Raw genomic sequence first — 6,000 nt, 5'->3', positions numbered from 1 at the left:
TTACCCCCCATTTTTTTTTGGAGGAGGGGGCGGAGGTGAGGGGGGGGGGGGGGGGGGGTCAGGGGGCTCTACCCCTGGACAAATATGAAATGCCGGGATCTAGTTCATTTTTTTGTCTAAATTGTGAGGTATGTGAGGGGGTATCCCAGTCATTGCAGGGGGGTCAGGGGGCTCTATGAAATGTTGGAGTTTAGTGCATTTTTTGGGGTCTAAATTTTGAGGTATGGGAGGGGTATCCCTGCCATTTAAGGGGGGGGGGGCGGGGTCAGGGGGCTCTCCCCCAGGATAATTGTGAAATACAGGTATAAAATGGTGGCATCTGGTGCATTTATGGTCTAAATTTTGAGGTACTGGGAGGTGTTCTTCCCTCATTTTATGGTGATCAGGGTGTTCTCCCCTGGAAAATTTTGAAATATAGGTATGAAATGGGGGCCTCTGGTGCATTTTTGGGTTTGAAGTTTGAGAAAAAAAATCCTTTACAAAATAGTTGGGTGCAACTTTGATGAGTATAGCTCACTTCTCAGCCAACTGAGGACACGGGCCCGCTCGGCCCGGCCCTGGATTCGGGCCAGAGGTGTCATCCGGATAGAAAATGTGCAATTATTTTTAGATTTTACAAGGGACCATTTATTCTAGATCTAGATCTATGTCCCGACAACATTTGCCAATTCACGCCAAAGTGGTAGACTATAATTCTATAAAATCACTCGTAAACTGTGAGAGAAGTTACCCAGACAAGATCTCTAAACGCCACAGCGTGCATGTTTTAACAATAGTTACCCAGACAAGATTTCTAAACGCTGCATGTTTTGACAGTAGGCCTATGCTCAATTTCACTTCATTGCGATACATTTAGACTGTAAGTTTTTGTCAGATCCTTTGAATTGTTCATTCGATACGTAAAACCCATAGAAGTATTACTTAATATCCGACAACATTTGAAAATATTGATAACTTCAAAAACCTGACAAAAATCGTTGCAGGTCAGCTCATTCCCAGCTAGATCTAGATCTAGCGGGCTTTTATTTTAGTTTTATCAAGACTTTAAAAGACGGGCTATAATTTGACAGAATCTACTTTTTAGCGACACTCGTTTGGAAAACCTATAGCATACGCAAATGCCAATTAAGGTCTTGCAACTATTGTTCAGGTAGCTATGTTAGTTCTAAGTCAGTCCTCACAGACTTTTAGTTTTATTTTATTGTACAGATGGCCTACCATACAACCCACTACCAGCGCGCGCGATATGACGTCACACTTCGAGTTTCACGGTTTCCGCCTCGGCCAGATTATAAATTTTGGACAATAAAATAAAAATCTATTATGCAGAGAATATTTATTAGATAAAAATAATTTTAAGATAAGTAATCGATGGTATGTAACACGATATATCGTCAAAATTATATTTTATTTTTCTCCAATCAGCTATCAAATCAAATTTTCTCCATCTTGAAACAAACCGGAAGTTTTGGAAAGAAATGTCAAACTTTGACAGGTCAATATTTTTTTTGAGTGTTATGGAAATAGGACGAGCGATGCAATGATAACAACCCAGGTAAGTTTTATGCTTATTTTCTATCCAACAAACTCACCTTTATGCTTTGTGTTTTCTTCAGAATCCCATTGATTCCATTCAAATTTCCCGGGCCCTCATCCAGGTAGTTTTGGACTCTCTTCAACATTTTAATGCCATAAAATCAGTACTGATTACACTATAACAAAACAGTTGTTTTTTTTGATCAACAGACAAGTGATAATTTTAATGGGGAGTTAACTTCATGTCCTAGATTTTGACACGAAACAACCTTTTATTTTTTGTGCAAACCTGTCAACAGCTATATCATGTAGTTGCATTTTTCTGCTAGGTCTACATTATATTTGATTTATTTTGTCTTTTTACAAATTAGAAATCTACTAGGGGTCAAGTTTCCTTTGGTTTTAAAGAGAGAGAGAGAGAGTACGAAGACATTCAATAATTCAATAAAAAAATGCAAATAAAATTATAGATGGTACTTTCAGTTTGGAAATCCGTAGTTTCCAATCAGCACCATTTTATGCCTTAAAATTATGAGCTTGAAAGTCGATTGTGAACATTTCATTTTTTTGTGGACACATTTTTTGAAATCCGGAATCAAGGATCTCTAATGAAGAAGTTCATTCTTATATTTTAGAATAATAATAATTATAATAATAATAATAATAATAATAATAATAATAATATTTTATTAGACTCTAAACTTTGCAGTTTCTGGTCTATAACAATATACAATGTAAATAAAAGCAATATCAAAATCTCATCATGTTATTGAAACTTCAGTGCGGTAACTCCGTGCAACACATGAAGTATTACAAAAAAAGAGAGAAAAAAATGTAAAAATAAAATATAAATGAAGGTGCCGCTTCATCCTGACCCAGTCCGACCGATAAAAAGCCTCTTTATTGTTTCAATGCTGTATACAGACTTACATATATAATAATATAAGAATGAATGTTTTGTTAGTTAAATTATATAATGCATCTTCGCACAGCTGGGAAATATGTTTTAGTTTCAAACTAACACTGATAATAAACGAATAATTTGGTTTATACGGTGCCATTTAATTGTATTTGAGGTCTGGTGTTGAATATTTCACGATCGATGTCATTTGTCTCGAAAAGACAAACGAACAGTAACTGTTATTGCATTCCTTAAAATGATTCCAATGCTAGACTAACCGCATACGTTTCCGATCTAAAAAGAACGGATTTACTGTCAAAATCAAAATTTGTCACTCACAGGAAAAGACGATATCAGAGCAGTACGGTATCAGAGAGCATTGGAATGTTGAGACGTTATAATATCTCATTATCAAATGATTTCCACATAAATTTCACTTGCAAAGAAATCTTTATATTGTACATGTATTTTGACAGGGAATCTTACGAGGGAGATCTATAAACCATTGCAGTTCCCTTGACTTCTGACTTCTTTAGTTTATTTGAGCATTATGGATTTGTTTTTCTGAAAGGCACTGACTTCCAGATAGTACGATTTTCTTTAGATATCGGGAAATTATTGCTGTATTTAAGAAGGCTTGAAATTTAATTACTGGCAGTTTATATGTTACGGATACACATGAGAATACGTTGTTTTTACATTTTTTTCCATTCAAATTTGAAAAGCGTTTGTAACAGGTTACCGGAGGTAAACTGCCTTAATTATAATATAATATAATTAACACCCGTAAATATGTATTCCTCAGTAGCGGTTTGCTCAAGAGTGCTGGAAAGTTTTTATTGCCGCGGCGGCCCGGTTTCGATTCCTGACTCGGGCATGTTTTCTTCTTCTTGATGTGGCATTTTTAAGACAGTTTAGAAACAAAAACTTCTGTTTTAAAGAAAGATAATTTTTAGCCAAAATCTGGAGGTAAGTGCCTTTACAGTCAGGTTCTTTATTTGAGTGAAACCCCGATTCAACAATATACATGTAGATTAGATAAAAAAAATCCGTCATGTCATGTTAACTTTAAACTTTAACGAAAAGACACGTACGTCCTTTTTTCTGACCATGTCTCAATCTTTTTGAGCCCATCAGTGAAAAAAACCCTCAAAAGTCTGTTGTTTTTTTTGGAGTAGAGGTGTTTCGGACTACAAGGGTATTTTTACAAACGAGTAATTTATCGGTTTAGAGAGTTTTTTTGGATTAGAGAGGGTCGGATTAAGGAGGTTTCATTGTACGTCCTTTTCTTTCTGACATTCCCCCCATCTTTTTTAGCCCATCCGTGATTGCAAATGTCTGATTCATAATCGTCCATTAGCGCCTTATGGACATGAACAGAAAGCGACATTAATCATTTCCTAAGCTCAGGAAATAGTGGCCACTTCTTGCGCAGAAATATCCGCACATCGGAAACACAGATGAAATAATAGTAATGAAAATTGAATATTACACTGTAATACGAAAATCATACTACTGTTTGGTTGACTTATTCCGTGAAATTGTTGCCCATGGATTTCATTCTTATTTGTAAGATTTGTAAAGAAGTTATTCATGTTTTTCAAATGTGGTAACAGTAACTTTTTGACTTTTGACCGCTGCATTGGAACTTTATAATAACCCACTAGTGGGAAGGGATTGACTCTGTTGTGAAATGGGACGTATTATAGAAACACCTTCGGCGGCGGCAGTGGCGGTGGCCGGGGTGGATGGGTGGACGGCATCCACAAAAGTTGTCCGCTCTCTAACTTGAGTAGTTCTTATCCAGTGTTCATAAAACTTGGTTGAAATGTGTATGGCCATAATATATCGATCAGGTTTCATAATTAACTGGCTCATCTGAGTCTTATAGGAGTTATGGTCCTTAGTTAACCAAAACTGCGAAAATTGACAGTTTCTACTCTCAAACATGAGCAGTTCTCACCCAGTGTTCACTAAACTTTGTCACGATGTTTATGGGCGTAATATTGGCTAAGTTTGCAAGTTGGATAACCACCCAGGTTGTGTAAGTTGCTCTGGTGTTATGTCCCTTGAATTACTAATATTTACGAAAGATGAGTGTCCGCCGTCTGACTTAAGTGTTCGCCAATTTTGGTGACTTTGTTTATGGGCATAATATCTGGAGCAAATTCGATAACCAGCTGGAAAGTCCTAGTAAGTCTTGAGTTTTGGCCCTCGAATTACTTAAAATTGCGAAAATAGACGACTTTCGCTTCGTAACTTAACCATCAAAATGTTTATGGACGGCATATTATCTCTGCCAATTCCGATAATATTGTCAGATAGTTTTTGTTGATCTGGAGTAAGAGTTGAGAAAATTGGCTAGTCTGCTAAATAAGTAGAGTATTTTAAAGTCAAAAGTAATTTGCCGTGACTGGTGTATAGTGTTAGTTTGACATCTTGTTTCAAGTAGTTATTTTTAGTGAAGTTTATTTTTGTTCTGCTGCTGTCTCAGTAACCACTTGTGGGAAATGGATTGTAACTTTTTGTTCACCGAGATAATATGACAAGCAACACACAAGTTTAAAATCACAAAGCCGTCGGCACATTTTCGGCCTTGCGGTTTTCAGTTAAGTTTTTGTGTAAGTTTTGTATGTCATTTATTTTTTGATGGGTTTAATGTCACAACGACACAATTATAGGTCATATGGCGACTTTCCAGCTTTGATAGTGGAGAAAGGCCCCATGTGCCACTTCGTATACGGGTGTGCACCTGGAAACACCAGCCTTTTGGAAGCTAGCTGGAGGGCTTCCTCACATGAAGAATTCAACGCCCCGAGTGAGGCTCGAACCATCATCATAATCGGTGAGGGGCAAGTGATTCAAAGCCAGCGACCTTAACCATCTAGTCACGGAGGCCCCTGGTGTCATTTAGAGTCACAATATAGGAAATTTGTATATCTCTTTCTTACATTGAAGGAAAATTGTTGCCCCTTTTACACTTGTTTAAGTTTATGTCATTGTTTTCATTCAATAGACTTCTTTTTGCACAAAGGCTTTTGATGAGTCCAACGATGCTGTCTTTCGGTTACTCTTGTTGGGCTGCTACTTTTTCATTTGAAAATTTTCGGTCTATGACAGTTAAAAAACGTGATTAGCGAAACACGTTTATTGCTTTTACATGTTCCTTCTATGCTAACTACAAGACAGATTTGTAAGAGTACAAAAATAAATTGAGTCAACTGGAAAAATATCTTAGGACTGGTATTTGAAATAGAAAATACCCCCATCAGATATTCTAACTCATTGATCAGCTATACAGATATTTTCAAGTACTAATTAAAATGACAGAAAAAAATTGTTAAACAATGTGTGACTCAGACATTAACTGTAAATGATTACACGACTTAAAAGGGAATGAGTCTGATCTCAATCTTTGAACTCGGTCACCCTGTGAAGAATGCTGGAAATTTATGATTCATTTGTTATGGATGTTTTTGAACATACCGCAACATTTTTCAAATCCCCCTGGTACGTGTAGAATCAGGAATTCAATATCTTAAGAGTTGGCTTGACGTGCTTTA

At 36.6% G+C, this 6,000-nt stretch overlaps 1 protein-coding gene across 1 annotated transcript in view; it reads left to right on the top strand.

Annotated features, from left to right (window-relative positions):
* The first annotated feature begins 1,438 nt into the window (after positions 1-1,438).
* Positions 1,439-6,000, top strand: part of LOC123554137 (5-hydroxytryptamine receptor 2A-like) — a 48,442-nt gene continuing 43,880 nt past the window's right edge. The window contains exon 1 of the mRNA XM_053548416.1: positions 1,439-1,555. The gene's annotated coding sequence lies outside the window, so the exon portion shown is untranslated. The remainder of the gene's footprint in view (positions 1,556-6,000) is intronic.

Source organism: Mercenaria mercenaria, chromosome 7, assembly GCF_021730395.1.
Source record: "Mercenaria mercenaria strain notata chromosome 7, MADL_Memer_1, whole genome shotgun sequence".
Lineage (NCBI taxonomy): Eukaryota > Metazoa > Mollusca > Bivalvia > Venerida > Veneridae > Mercenaria > Mercenaria mercenaria.
The sequence above is the reverse complement of the archived record's forward strand: the minus strand, read 5'-3'. Positions and strand labels throughout refer to the sequence as shown.